The sequence below is a fragment of the Dama dama genome, chromosome 19, assembly GCF_033118175.1.
Source record: "Dama dama isolate Ldn47 chromosome 19, ASM3311817v1, whole genome shotgun sequence".
Classification (NCBI taxonomy): domain Eukaryota; kingdom Metazoa; phylum Chordata; class Mammalia; order Artiodactyla; family Cervidae; genus Dama; species Dama dama.
The window spans coordinates 48,103,750-48,119,824 of NC_083699.1; the positions used below are offsets into that span (position 1 = coordinate 48,103,750).

The 16,075-nt window shown below is 43.1% G+C and overlaps 1 protein-coding gene across 7 annotated transcripts in view; it reads left to right on the forward strand.

Moving 5' to 3' along the window:
• The window catches only part of TFRC (transferrin receptor), a 137,473-nt gene that overhangs the window by 97,937 nt on the left and 23,461 nt on the right, over nucleotides 1-16,075 (forward strand). The window contains exon 1 of one of the 7 annotated variants that reach the window (XM_061166933.1): nucleotides 10,839-10,944. The exons of 2 other annotated variants lie outside the window; for them this stretch is intronic. The gene's annotated coding sequence lies outside the window, so the exon portion shown is untranslated. 4 more of the 7 variants (XM_061166930.1, XM_061166932.1, XM_061166934.1 and 1 more) reach the window with 4 other exon arrangements.

Here is a 16,075-nt window from a genome sequence, read left to right on the forward strand (position 1 = left end):
AAATATGAGTCAGTTCAAGGGAGGTGGAGGAACCTAGAGCCTGTTATACAGAGTGAAGTAAGTCGGAAGGAGAAAAACAAATATCATATATTAACGCATTTATATGAACTCTAGCAAAATGGTACTGATAAACCTATTTGCAGGACAGGAATAGAGATGCAGACGTAGAGCAGGGACTTGTGGACACCGTGAGGGAGGGAAATGGGGAGACGAACTGAGGGAGCAGCACTGACATGTATACATTACCACGTGCAAAATGGATGGCTGGTGGGAACCTGCTGGATCGCACAGGGAGCTCACCTTGGTATCTAGGCTCCATGTGGATCTTAAAATCCACTTTAGCTTGATTCATCTCAACACCCACAGGGAATCTTTCCTGTCCATAGCGTCCCTCAAGGCTGGACCCAAGGTCTCCCGCCTGAAATGGGGAGGGCACTGGGCTCAGCACGGCTGCCTTCTATCCCGGATTCTTTCTCTCTGCAGCTCTCTGCTCCTATTGCCTACTTTTGAGTCCTGGTGTGGATTTTATTATAGGAGTGGGTCTCTTCAAATGCTTCTCTCTTTGACTCCGGTCTCAGAAGCAATCATCTTAACAATGTTTAGAGATGGTTTATCATGATTAGCTGCTTTCTGATTACCTGGTTGGGGGCTGTGAGCTTTCATGTCATCAGTTAAACAAATTTCAAATCTCACTTTGGCACAGGTTACTTCTAGGACACATTTTGAGAGATTGTTATCTCAGGCATATTGCATGTAATGACCTTGTCTTTATATTTTGTGATCTTTAATTTTGTGCCTGTGTCATTGAATTCCATTATAAACTAGACTCAAACCCTCCCTCCTAAGATGGCTGTGGTTACAAGGTCCAGGCTGGAACTTGGAAGTAAGCATTCTGTTCTGGGGCCAGGGCTTCAACCATCTGCCTGCTGGTTAGTATTTCAGTGTTTCAGTACCTGAGATGCAGTGAAGGGTGGTTGTAAGATCAAAGATCTCAAAGATCTGAAGCTAAACTGTGCCATTTAAAAACTGTGTCCCTTGAAATTAATTATTCTGTGTTCTTTGCACTCTCAAATATTTGTCTATAAAATGAATATGGTACCTACTTGACAGAATTGTTAGGAGGCTAAAATTGATGCAGTGTAAGCGAACAGAGTTCTCAGACTGACACCTGGGAACCTTAGCTCTAGGACACAGCTTCTCTACCATTCAGGAGACTGTGTGAGATGAAGCAGGGGAGCCAAGCCAACCCTCAAACAGTCTCCTCCTTGACCACATTTCCATGTACGAGAAATAAAACTTTTGGCAGGGTCATTTTCCAAACCAGGGGAACATTTGTCTACTTGCATGTATTAAGCTGAAGAAACCAAAAAGTTTCTGATGATACGATATTTTTCCAAACACTGGATTCACTGATTTAAGATTTGGATTTAATCATCTGTTTGCAACTGTTTTCTTTAGACATTTGTTCATGTTTCCCATTTATATCAGCAACTACCCAGAACTTCACAGCCTCTTTTTTAATCCCCTTTTTTGAAGACCTCAACTTTTGATAAATTTGGCCATATTGCACAGAGTTTGTCAGAATTGTGCTGTTGCTGTTTAAAGATGCCAGATTTACACCATAGAGGAAGGGGAACCAAGATACAAATTGTTGTTTGTAAGGAGTTGTAAACAACAGATGTCAAAAGGAGGAAGATGAAACTGATTTATTGATATTTTGAAACAAAGTTAATATATTTATTTTAATTCAGTTGCTCTCCATGGGACTTCCCTGGTGGTGCAGTAGTTAAGACTGCATTTTCAGTGTAGGGGACATGGGTTTGATCCCTGGCTGGGAAACTAAGGGGGATTCCCAGGTGGCTCACTGGTAAAGAATCCGGCCAATGGAAGAGACACAAGAGACGTGGGTCGGGAAGATCCTTTGGAAAAGGGAATGGTAACCCACTCCAGTATTCTTGGGCTTCCCTGGTGCCTCAGATGGTAAAGAATCCGCCTGCAATGTGGGAGACCTGGATTCGATCCCTGGGTCGGGAAGATCCCCAGGAGCAGGGAATGGCAACCCACTTCAGTATTCTTGCCTGGAAAAATCCCTTGGATAGAGGAGCCTGGCGAGCTACAGTCCATGGGGGTCACAAAGAGTCAGACGTAACTGACTACATACACATGCATGCATGGGGATCTAAGATCCCACATGTGCATGGTATGGTAAAAAAAAAAAAGGAACCTCCTTATCATAGATAAGTACACATACTGAGAATTTAATAAATCAGCTTGTCTTGTAGAGATAATATGAATGCATTGCACTTCTATTAAACCTGTACTTAGATTTCTCTGATGGGTTGGTGGTGAGATAAGTAGGAGTCAGCATCATCAACCTTCAGGTTCTGCCTGGTCTGGAGTCTACATGCTTGTGGGAATCATTCATTTCTCCCACCTTGAGGGGACTTCAGTATATACAAAACAGTTCAAAGCTATTTTTCCTGTGTGGAGATAGTGAAGGACAGGGAAACCTGGCATGCTACAGTCCATGGGGTTGCAAAGAGTCGGATGTGACTGAGCAACTGAACAACAAGCCACTGATAGGAACCAGGACTCTGCCCCAAAGCTAGGCTATTATTTCTCCTGACTGTTTCTCCTTTGTCTCACATTCCCTCCCTTCCCAGGCTCCTCTGTTCACAGGATTTTCCAGGAGAGGATACTGGAGTGGGTTGCTATTTCCTTCTCCAGGGGATCTTCCTGACCTGGGAATCGAACCCTAGCTTCCTGCACTGCAGGCAGATTCTTTACTGACAGAGCTACAAGGGAAGCCCCTTCCCTAATTAACAACTGCTTAAATCTGTCCACTGGAACTCAGGGAAGGTCATGGAGGCTGTGGTGGTGGTGGTTTAGTCACTACATTAGGTCCGAGTCTTGCGATCCCATGGACTGTAGCCTGCCAGGCTTCTTTGTTCATGGGATTCTACATGCAGGAATATTGGAATGGGTTGCCATTTCCTTCTCCAGGGATCTTCTCGACCCAGGAATCAAACCCAGGTCTCCTGCATCGCAGGCAGATTCTTTACCGACTGAGCTACGAGGGAAGACCCTTTGGAGGCTGAATGAAGGCAATTTCCTATAATCAAAGAAACAGGGACACAGAAAAGCTTTGTGCCCAGGAGTCACACAGGGCCCTGCTGTATCTCAGGACTAGAATCGTTTTTAGCACACTAGGTTTAGGTTTTTCTAGATTTACCTTCTCTTCACATGTACTCTTGGCTTGGCTTTGAAGGGAAGTGAAGTGAAGTCGCTCAGTCATGTCTGACTCTTTGTGACCCCATGGACTGTAGCCTACCAGGCTCCTCCATCCATGGGATTTTCCAGGCAAGAGTACTGGAGTGGGTTACCATTTCCTTCTCCAGAGGATCTTCCCCACTCAGGGATTGAACCCGGGTCTCCCACCTTGTAGGCAGACACTTTACCGTCTGAGCCACCAGGGAAGTCTTTTAGCACACAGTAGATACTTAATAAATCTTAGCTGTTATCTGTCATTCAGCTCTAATATCAAGGATGTTCCCAGCCAAATAGACTAGATTCTTCTGCATCATTTGCTAACTAGATTAGCAATAAACTGGGGAAGAGAGTCTATGTATAGTGTATCAGACTGCAACAGTATGTGAATATTACATTATCCACAGAAAAGAGAGAAACATGGAATAGTAGCACAATTAGCTAGTACATGCAAGACTAGATTTTGAACCCAGGTTTTTCTGCTCCAAAGGCCAATCTGTCCCCTTTGAACTCTTGCTGAGAACTCAGCATGAGGTTACAATGTGCAGTGGCTGTTAAGGTAGGGACTGAGGTGGCTGGCAGCTGGCATCTGTAAAGGCAGAAACCTTTGGAACAGAGGAATGGTAGCCCCACTCTGTTATTCTGTTTGACCATCTGGATTGGTCAAACCATGCTTCCCAAACTGACTAGGGAGTGGGGAAACGTAGAATCATGTCCTGTGGTGGCCCTTAGAAGGGATCAGGATATTCCATCCGAAGGAAAGATGATGGCTGTGGACCTAAGAGCAGTCTTCAAACAGTAACCAATCTGTCAAAAGTAGAAGGGAAAGAGAATTCAGTTCAACATGAGTGAAAACTTTTTTTTTTTGGCCACACTGCATGGCTTGCAGGGTCTTCCCTGACCAGGGATTAAACCCAGTTGGCAATGAAAGCTGAGTCCTAACCACTGGACCACTAGGGAATTAACTAGGTAAAAACTTTCCAACAGTCTGAACTTCCCAAGGCTCTCCCAAACCTATCAAGATTTTGGAAGTGATAAATTTGCTCTCACTGGAATGGTTGATTAGAAGCTACACAACCACTTGATGGGGTGAAGTAGAGAAATTTTGTTAGATGAAATCTCCATATGCTTAGTGGACATCTGTTATAGGCTGTATATGGTACATGAGTTAAAGTTCCTTCCAGATTTGAAATTCTGTTATGAAACTAGAAGGGCTCAATAGGACCTTATATGCTGCTCACAACTCCAACTTTGAGCACTGTATTCATTGGCATAAATATTCTTTTAATTAATTTTAAAATTAATTATGTATTCTGCTTTCCTGCTCTGAGTAACTTTTACCACTTGCTATAAAGTAGGGGCAGATTCCACCGTTTTAACTTGAATTGCTCCTGTTCCATGTTCTCCCGTGTGAGCCTCCTCTTAGCACAGAATAATTTAGTTAGGAGTATTAGGACAGAAACTGAAGGTTTTCAAGTACGTTTTAAAGGGGGAAAAATGCAAAATAAAGTAGAAAATAGCAACCTCAAATATCAACCCTCAAATATATTAGTTGACAGTCCTCCTTCATTCTCTGGAACAATCCTGTTCCAGTGTGCAGAACTCCACATTTTTATTTTATGATTCTAGTCTAAGGTGATTTCCCTGAGCTTAGGATTCCAAAGTAAAGAAAATGGATGCTGCTGCTGCTAAGTCGCTTCAGTCGTGTCCGACTCTGTGCGACCCCATAGACAGCAGCCCACCAGGCTCCCCCGTCCCTGGGATTCTCCGGGCAAGAACACTGGAGTGGGTTGCCATTTCCTTCTCCAATGCATGAAAGTGAAAAGTGTAAGTGAAGTCGCTCAGTCGTGTCCGACTCTTAGCGACCCCACAGACTGCAACCTACCAGGCTCCTCCGTCCATGGGATTTTCCAGGCAAGAGTACTGGAGTGGGGTTGCTATTGCCTTCTCCAAGAAAGTGGATACAGATTGTCAAATAGGAGCTGTGGTCAGAGCCAATGTAGGTTGGAGTGGCATCTATAGTAGTTACTGGGAGGACCTAGACTGTGTGTCCAGCAGAGTTCTGCCATCATTGACCAAAGTGTGTTTGAAAGCATTTGAAAAGACTTGATCTGTGTTCTCTAACAGTGCCTTCCCACTCAAAATACCTCAATCAATATTTGCTCAAGTGCAGGATGATAGAAAGTTGAAACAGTGGGCAAAGTAACAGGGAGAATCCTTTCAAGTTGATGTTTAACTTTGAGGAAGCTGTCCTGTTCACTAGAAAGATTTATGCTTCGAGAAAGGAGATGGATTAGGACTGTGGTTTTCAAACAGGTCATAGCCCACTGAGAAATTAATTTAATAGGTTGAAATCGGCATTTAAAAAAATTAAATAGACAATTCCAGACTGCTTTGCACACAGCAAGGGTGTTATTTAATGAAACTTTTACTTGTTTCATGTGAATATACACACATACCCATATATACTGGATGTAGTCCATGGGGTCGCAAAGAATCGGACACGACTGAGCGACTGAACTGAGCTCAACTGATACTGGATAATGTCAAGTGAACATTTTACTGTGGAGCCGTGGAGCGCAGTCAAAAGTGTCTGAGAAATGCTGACATAAGAGAACTCATTTAGCATTTGGGCCACAGAGAGGACCCCAGAAAAAGCAAATGATTTTGAATCCTCAGTTTCTGAGTTGACAGATTAATGTATTTTATAAATTGTGATAAAATATACATAACATAAACAAGTTAATGTCTTACAAGTTAAGGGAAAACGCACTAAATGGCTTTGTCTAAAAACTAAAACCCTGCCACCCCCAACCTGCATCATCTTAGAGGTTTGGATTTACAGTGCTGTCCCTCTCTCCCATCCTCCTTGGTTTTCCCCCTAGGTTCTTGATCTCTATCCCCTGGAAGGGGTGTATGTTTTGATTTTGATGTTGTGGGGTAAGTAGCAAAAGTTCCCTCTTGTACTTATGCCTGAGTTAGAGATGAGAGTGTTTATATTAGATTGTACTTTTACATTACAAAATAGATTATTAAAAAATAGGTAGCTAACTAGAATGTATTAATAAATAAGCACACATGGGCTTCCCAGATGGCTTAGTGGCAAAGAATCCGCCTGTCAGTGCAGGAGCCATAGGAGACTCAGGTTCGATCCCTGGGTCGGGAAGATCCCCTGGAGGTGGATATGGCAACCCACTCCAGTATTCTTGCCTGGAAAATTCCATGGACAGAGGAGTCCATGGGGTCACAAAGAGCTGGACATGACTGAGCACAAATAGGCGTATAATTTGGAACAAGATTTAGAGTAGAGAAGTACAGTCTGCCTTAATCAACACACTAAAATCTTACCTTCCTTTTCAGATCTGGGCAGTTGGCTGTCGCAGACCTTGATTCACTTTTATTTTTGCTTGTATTTCATATTTGGATCCTTATTATTTGTTCTTTAAGCATAAATTCTATTTCCCCAGCCATGTTGTTTGCATTTTCAGGGGTACAGATTCCTTTCCCGTCTCTTCACGTGTCTTTGCTGGACGCACAGTGCTGTCCTGTGCTGTGCTTAGTCACTCAGTCGTGTCCCACTCTCTGTGAGCCCGTGGGCTATAGCCCTCCAGGCTCCTCTGTCCATGGGGATTCTCCAGGCAAGAATACAAATGGGTTGCCATGCCCTCCTCCAGGGGATCTTCCCAACCCAGGGATTGAACCCAGGTCTCCCACATTGCAGGCAGATTCTTTACCATTTGGGCCACCAGGGAAGCCCACAGTACTACTCAATGAGCATTATTGTATAAATGCAATAAATGGTAATTGATTACCTTTTCCTCTCAGCCATTATCAATAACGGAGTCATTTTTACTGGAATCAGGACAGTCAAGTACCACTGAAGATGAGAGAGTCAATTCCTAGGCAGGTTGATAAGAAGTCTGGGGTCCCCGAGGAGGAGAAAGGGGTGTGGGGCTCTGGAAGAGGAGATAGGGGTCTGGAATTCTCAACAAGAAGGAAAGGACAAACTTTTTTCCCTACATTCCTTAGTAAGGATTATATAACAACAATGTATCCTGCTTGAGGAGGGTTTCTTCTTCCTGCAAACCTTCTGACTAATCCTGATATCTTAGAATGTATATTATGGGAGTGGGTCTGGTAAGATCTTTCTATTGTTAACTATAATCCTGTCATCTTAAGATGTAAATTGTGAGAGTTCAGTTCAGTCGCTCAGTCGTGTCAGACTCTTTGTGACCCCATGGACTGCAGCATGCCAGGCCTCCCTGTCCCTTACCAACTCCCAGAGTTTACTCAAACTCATGTCCATTGATTCGGTGATGCTATCCAACCATCTCATCCTCTGTTGACCCTTTCTCCTCCCGCCTTCAATCTTTCCCAGCATCAGGGTCTTTTCCAATGAGTCAGTTCTCTGCATCAGGTGGCCAAAGTATTGGAATTTCAGCTTCAGCATCAGTCCTTCCAATGAATATTCAGGACTGATTTCCTTTAGGATGGACAGGTTGGATCTCCTTACTGTCCAAGGGACTCCCAACAGTCTTCTCCAACACCACAGTTCAAAAGCATCAATTCTTTGACACTCAGCTTTCTTGATAGATTGTGGGAGTGGGTCTTTATAGATTTTGGGAGTGGGTCTTTATAAATTGTGGGAGTGGGTCTGGCAAAATTTTTACAACCTTTAGATATTCTTTTGATTTATTGTAGTAACTAATTAAAAAGTATTTAATTCCCTTGCTAAGACTAGCAAAGGGGGCACTCTCCGTCTCCCTTCTGATGTCTGTCAGAAGCTTTCTCAGTCCCTTTTCATACTTTTATAAAACTGCTACACAAAAGCTCTTGAGTGATCAAGCCTGGTCCCTGGTCCCAGAGCTAAATCTGCTTCATCAGAGATCAAGAATCTGACACCGTTGACCATAAGCTATCAAAGACAACTTTTCTTTTCTGGACAAATAACCTCATTGCTAGTTGCTTAGAACTTTGCAGTTTCCAGGCCACATTTACTCATTTGGCTTGGGCTCTGAACTAGCAGCACCTTGTATTTGTATAATTGTGTAGTTTAAGGAGCTTTCCTACTTTTTAGGGGGAAAAATAGTTATTTTCCTGGTGAAGGAAATAAAAGCATGTTATCTCTATGTGGCCAATGGGAAAACTGAGGCATAGAGCGCCATTAAGCCCATCATTCTGCAGCACAGTTGGGACAGCTCTGGACTAGTTGCTATCTTTGAGGCTGGGGCCCTTTTCACCTCATCAGTGACTTCTCTGCTTTACTTTCTCCTGTTATTCCTCTCTCACTGAAAATAGGAAGATTCCTGCTTTCATCTCAAGGTGAAGAAAAGGGAGGGAGGGAGAATTTTGCAGCTAATGATGCCTGTAACTCGCTTCCACCACTGGTTTCCCTGAGGTATTTACATAGAGTAGGATTTTTAATACACACCACAGGAAGCTGGTCTCATCAATCTAAGTCTGGCCTGAAGACATCTTCCATGTTACTTTCCAGCCTGATCCCACTGTATTCCATCCAGACAGACTCAACCAAGAATCTTCTCTGTGCCAGAGTAGACTGTGGTTTTAGGAGACTGCACCTGCCTTATCTCATTTAAACACACAGAAAAATCTGTGAAGCAAGTATTTTTTATTATCATTTAAGAGCTGATACAACCCAGGCTCAAGAAAGTGGAGAACTCCAGTTGCTTAACTTCAGTTTTTGTGCTCTTTCCCCAGATCTTCAGGGCTTTTATTTATTTACTTGCTTGTTTATTATTTAAGCACATTGTACACCCCCCTCCAGTCTCCAATTTCCTTTATGCAAACTTCTAGTATACATGATTTTAAAACAATTTTTGTGTGCCTTTTGGAAAAACTGCATGCATTTTAGGTAAGTCTTATGTTAAGTCCGTGGAAGGTTGGAAATTGAATAATATCCATTTCAGTTATGATGAATAGTTTAAATAAAGTTACCAAATTTATTTCACTGAAAGCATCCAAGTTGTTGGTCTCCAGAAGTGGGAGCTAATGCTATTCAATAATGGCAACAACAACAACGAAACTCTGATTTAAAAAAGTAAAATCTAAAAAAAAAAAAATCTTTGAACAAATGTATGGAATATCAGACAAAGCAGAATTGCCTCTCATTGAACTGAACTGATGGATTCCACAACAAAGCATGACAAATTTATTTTGATCTACTTGAAATTACAGAGGAGGGAGATCCCGCAGAGCTTCTAGGGAGAAGGGGATAGTGAAGGGAATGTAATTGCATTCTATCCCTTGTTACTAATAAAAGCATGAAAATAAATACATAATTGACATGCTCTTTAGTGTCTTCTTTATGGTTTCATTCTAGTGAATGTAAACGTTTTAATTTGGATTTTCATAGATTACATCCTGACCTGCAGTCTCCTAAGTTCATTTTCTCCACGTGCTTATAAGATTTTCACCTGGATATCAGCATTGCTTGTTTCTTTTCTTTCTTTTAAAGTCTACCTGCTGTCAGAATTTCAAGTTGGCCCCATCAAAACGAATCTGTTCCATTCCCTGCTTTAACTTTTTTTCTGTGTAGATCCACTAAGGTGCAGCGATATTCCTAAATACGAGATTTTAAAATACTTCTTAGTGAGAGACTTTAGGGAACAGTAGTATAGAGAAGGGCGGTGGACAGACATCCCTGCAGTAGTAAGGGGAAGAGCAGAATCTCAAGGACGGGAAACAGATTTGCATTTCAGAGGACTGTTGTTGTCTCCCTCTAGGCTCCTACCGGGAGAGCTTTATCTGTAACCCTTTTTATGGCCCAAGACTATTCTTGCTTAGGGCTATTCGTAAACGTGTCTAATCTCGCTCACTATTACCGACCAAAGGGAGGGAAACGGTGAGAATGTTTGCTAAGAGTTTAGAAAGTGATAACAGTCCATTTTATTTATTTATTATGCATTGCACAATCCTATAATAACAACAATGGCAAGGAACATCAAAGTTCTACAATTCTATCACCCTAATAAGTCGCTTGTTTCTATTTTCTCTTCCATTCCCTCATGCATTAAAATATTCTGCAAAGTTCCATGCCAGTCTTAGTGATTCATGGGCAGCTTTTATATATCCGAAATACAAATCTGCATTTTCCTTTTTAAAAAATTATAGTTGATTTACAATATTGTGTTCGTTTCAGATGTACAGGGAAGTGATTTGGTTATACATATATACATATCTATATTCTTCGATTCTTTTCCATTAAATATTATCACAAGATATTGAGTATAGTTCCCTGTGCTATACAATTACATTTTGCTTTTAATTCTGTTTTGCTTATCCTATTTCTGATGCTGCAAAACATATATTCACAACATGGCTTTAGTGCCTACTTAATATTTCAGCAACGACAGACACTTTAAAATAAATATTTCAGTTTAAGTACCCAGCATTTAGGAGTAAACGCTAACACCATTTGACCTTGCACTGCACAGCCAGAAGATCGGTCAAGGTTAGACGGAGGGCTCCGGGGGGCAGGGCTGCGGCTGCGCGCCCGTGAGGACGCAAGGAGGAAGTCAGCGCACCACTCGCCTTAACCCCTCCTGCACCTGCAGTCTGGCGCCTTTTCCCTCCGACCTCGCGTCGCGGGGTCCCACGTTCCAGGGAAGGCCTGCCCAGCTCCTAGCCCCAGGCTTTTTCCAGAGCTCCTCTGAAGGTGTACGTGATATAGGAAGTGACGCAAGAGAGAAAGCGGAGCCAGACTATAAACTGCCAGTTGGGGGTGGTTATCCCAACAGAGGGCGTCGGTAAAGACTGGTGGCGGGCCGGGAAGCAGCGGACGGGGGAGGCGCCTCTGTGAGTGACACGCGGCTGCTAGAATCCCGCCGACTCTCCAACCCTCCCCTCAGCCTGAGGGGCTGCTCGGAGCGGGCTCGGGTGCGACCCTCCTCGGTGCGGTCCAGCCGCCTGGGGAGCCGCGCGGGGCGCCGGGAGGCTGCAGCGCCTCCGGGTTGGCGGGCGGGAAGTAGCCCGCGTGGCGGCGGGAAGGGGCTGTGGCGGGGAGCGGAGCCGGGCTGCAGGTGCAAGCGGGGTGCAGCGGCGCTGCGGGACGGGCTCCCCGACCTTCCCTTACCGGTGCCCTCCTCCCCTCGGCCCCCGACCCTGCGAATAGGTCCTGAGGGCGAGATGAGGGGGGTTCCACTGTCGTTCTACGCCCTGCCATTTTGCTCCCGGCTTCCCGGGTCACCCGGATCCCTTGTCCTCACCAGCTCGCCCTGAGAAGATGCCGGCCCTCTCGGGACAGCCCTAGGCTGCAGGCCCGGGAGCGAGGCGTCAGCCACGCTGCCGCAGCGCTGAGCCACTCTGCGCGGAGCACGTGGCCCCTGCAGGATGTGTTCCCAGGGAACCGCTGTCGGGGTGCGTGGATGACCTTGAGCTCGTAGCCCTTGGATTCCTCGGGGCCCGCCGGGGCCGTGGTCTCATTGTTGAAAGGGACAAAGCTGTCCCCGACTGCATTACGACTGCGTCCTGGGCATGTAGACAAGGGTTTCTGTAAGCCATGTATTTGAACTCTAGCACATCCTGATCTTTCCGCGTTGCCTGTTGTCCTTGTGTGTGGGTTCTGTTTTTTCTAAGAAGCCAACTGAATCCCGCAGGTGTTCGTATTTACGAGTATTCGGATTGCTAGGCTCTTCTCACTAACAGATGGGAGACCATAGGAATAAGACTTCTACTTTGTGAAAGCTATGGTCTAGGGGCCAAATAAAAGCTATTTGGATTGGAATTGGCTTTTGCCTTCAGGAAATCAGCGACATGGTATCAAAGGGCTGTGCTTGATGATATAAAACGCCTTAGAAGCCCATTGTATCACTGTTTGCGGTGGACAGCTTTCTAGGCTAGTAATTGGGCGGGTGGGCAAGTTGTGATTTGACCCAGGTTAACATTTTGCCATAGGCCAGATTGTGGTGACTGGGTATGCCAAGGAAATTGACTGCTGGTGCTTTTTCTGGTAAAAAGGTTGAATGAGGAGATAGTTATCCTGTTACAGAAGTATTTGGATACCTGATAACCTTTATTTTAGGCTTAGATAGGAGTTTGGAATACTAGATGCTGATTCCTTGGTCTCTGAGCTGGGGAATTTGACCTTATTGACAAAGACATTTAAGGTGATTTCCAGAAGTGCTTTTCTATTTTTTTTTTTTTAATGGGATCTTAGTTCCCCAGGCCAGGGCTGAAACCTGTGCCCCTTGCGGTGGAAGCCCAGAATCTTAACCACTGGACTGCCAGGGAAGTCCCTCCCTGATTTTTCTACTTTGAAAATTAAGGTTAGGTTTCCTAAAACACTTGCTGGTCCTGCCAGGTTTTTTGTTTGTTTTACTTTGTTTTTTTCCCTCAGTTTTGGATTATTGTTGTTCAGACAGTTGCTAAGTCATGTCTGACTCTTTGCCACTCCATGTACTGCAGGACCACGGGCTTCCCTGTCCTTCCTTCACTGTCTCCTGGAGTTTTCTCAGACTCATGTCCATTGAGTCGGTGATGCCATCCAACCATTTCTTCTTCTGTCATCCCCTTCTCTACCTGCCCTCAGCCTTTGCCAACATCAGAGTCTTTTCCAAGTTGGCTCTTCGCATTGGGTGGCCAAAGTATTGGAGCTTCAGCGTCAGTCTTTCCAATGAATGTTCAGGGTTGACTTCCTTTAGGATTGACTGTTTTTGTTGTTGTTTTTCTCAATTTTGGACTGTAATAGACTCAATATGTTACACAAAATCCAGAATTAAAAATTTTGTCATTGATATGAAATGTTTTCCAAAAGTCTATATGTAGCCTGCTACTGCTGCTGCTAAGTCACTTCAGTTGTGTCCGACTCTGTGCGACCCCATCCCTGGGATTCTCCAGGCAAGAACACTGGAGTGGGTTGCCATTTCCTTCTCCAATGCATAAAAGTGAAAAGTGTAAGTGAAGTCGCTCAGTCATGTCTGACTCTTCGCAACCACATGGACTGCAGCCTTCCAGGCTCCTCCGTCCATGGGACTTTCCAGGCAAGAGTACTGGAGTGGGGTGCCATTGCCTTCTCCGATATGTAGCCTAGTATCCTTTAACTTGTCTTTGATGGAATGTTCTTGTTAAGTAATGGTGGTGGTGAACCTAGCCTGTGCTGAAGACTGTTGGATAGCGAACAATTCAGCTAACTCTGCCCTAAGGAGTGGTATTTACTTGCCTTTGATTACGTAGCTATCTGTAATGAAGAAAGTTCCCAGCTCACCTTGAATCAGACAACAATTGAAAGCTCTTAAAAATGATTCTCTGAGGCCTTTTGGAACTCTTGTGTGTGTGCCCCTTCTGTCTGCTCTCTCAGATGACCACTCCACAGATAGACTGCAGGGACTTCAAGTGGTCCTGACCTTCAGCTTGAGCAATCTTTTTCTCAGAAAGCTAAATAAGGACAACATTTTGCTTTATTTTCTGTGAATCCCCTCCACTGCTTTTTCATTTTAGGCTCATAAAGTTAGATTCTTAAAGCTAGTAAAAATCTTGACCAGCTGTCTCTTTATAAGTTCCTGTAATCTTTTCATTTTCACCTGCAAATACATAAATGTCTTGGGAAACTGTTTACAAAATGGGTATCTATAACCAATTACTTGACATCTTGGAGCTCTGCCAGGTAAAGGTTAAGGTTTTTCTACTTTTTAAAATTTCTTACCTACCCAAGCTTTGCCCAGTGATTTCAGGATAAACCAAAATAGTAGCAAGGATGGGAAAATCCCACATCCAAGGTTTTCATTATATTCCTTTTCATATGATTTCCAAATTATATGCAACGTGACCCTCATGTACATTTAGCATGCCCTAATACTGTTAAGAAATAAAGTTATCATCACTTTGTTGATTACCACATAATTCCACACCAAGTTTTGTGGGAGAGAAATCAGTCAGAGAAAGCTTCATAGAGATGGCCCTTGAGCTGATCTGGGAAGAAATGGGTAGGATTTTAAAACGAAGAATGTTAGTGGGTACAGGCAGGGGCTGGATTTTGTCTCATTCTGGAGAAGGTAAAGGGCAGTTAGGTTATTAGGTGGTGAAGGTCTCTAGAACAGAGCCTCGGAAGCAGACAGAGAAACTTCATTTATGTGAGCTCCAAGGACTTGAAACTGTGGCTTGTTTTCTAAATTGAAATGGGGTTGTCAGTATTGTAGGTGGAAAGCTTTACCGCCTGAGCTACCAGGGAAGTCTCGGGGTTGTCAGTATTAAAAAACACGTGTCTTATTTTTCTCTCAGGTAAAGTGGAGTAGTGGCTTTGAATATGTTTTCTATGTAGGTGAAAGTGTATTTTGGTACCTAATCCTATTAGCTATGTATATTTTGTACAGACCTATGATTTTAAGACATCCCAAAGTAGCATAAGACCTCAAGATAATTACCATATTAAAAAATTAAATAGAAAATTAATGCCAATATCAAGAAAGTAGGAATAAGATGATTTGAATTTGAAAGAAGCTTGGGACTATAGTCTGGCTATTAACTTTGCCTGCCTTCTGTCTTCCATCCCATGGCTCAGTTTAAAACATTTCTTCCTTCCATTTCATGTTCAAAACATGTGGGGCTCTGGTTTTGCTTACCTGAATTTTCACTAGTGTGAGAAACTGAGTATTATTCCCATTTATCATTGAGAACACCAAAGATATACAAGATGCTAATATAAATAAAAGTCAAGGTGATTTTTGGGTTGTCTTTTGTAATAGATTGTTAGCACTGATGGTGACATCTTAAAATAAGCTAAGTAAGAGTTGTTTGGCTTATATATGTAGTCTTGTAACAGAACTACTTGTTATAGGCTGGTATGAAGTTTTTCTCCCATGCTTTTAGAGCACATAGTTATTTCAGTTAGAAAAAACATTAAGGGATTCTTTTAAATAGAAAGCTTTACTAATGGGTGAAATTATTTTGAAAGAATGACTCAATTTTGTTACGGGTAAAACTTTAGGAATAGCCTTGGTGGATATCATTTTAGATAGAATGAAAATGTGGATAGAATTATGTTCTTTACAGATGTGGGGTTAAATGATGGAGTTAAAATGAGAATTACCGAGGGTGTGGAGAAAAGGGAACACTCTTGCACTGTTGGTGGGAATGTAAATTGATACAGCCACTATGGAAGACAGTATGGATATCCTTAAAAAACTAGGAATAAAACCACCATGTGACCCAGAAACTCCACTCCTAGACATATACCCTGAGGAAACCAAAATTGAAAAAGACACATGTATCCCATTGTTCATTGCAGCACTATTTACAGTAGCTAGAACATGGAAGCAACCTAGAGGTCCATCGACAGATGAATGGATAAATAAGTTGTGGTATGTATACACAATGGACTATTACTCAGCCATAAAGAGGAATGTATTTGAGTCAGTTCTAGTGAGGTAGATGAACCTAGAACCTATTATACACAGTGAAGTGAGTCAGAAAGAGAAAGATAAATACCGTAGTCTAACACATATATACGGAATCTAGAAAAATGGTACTGAAGAATTTATTTACAGGGCAACAATGGAGAAACAGACATAGAGAATAGACTTAGGACATGTGGAGAGGGGAGGAGAGGGTGAGATGTATTGTAAGAGTAACATGGAAACTTACATTACCATCTGTAAAATAGAGAGCCAACCTGAATTTGCTCTATGGCTCAGGAAACTCAAACAGGGGCTCTGTGTCAACCTAGAGGGGTGGGATGGGGAGGGAGTTTTAAAAGGGAGGGGATACATGTATACCAATGGCTGATTCATGTTGAGGTTTGACAGAAAACAGCAAAATTCTGTAAAGCAATTACCCTTCAATAAAGATAAGTTAA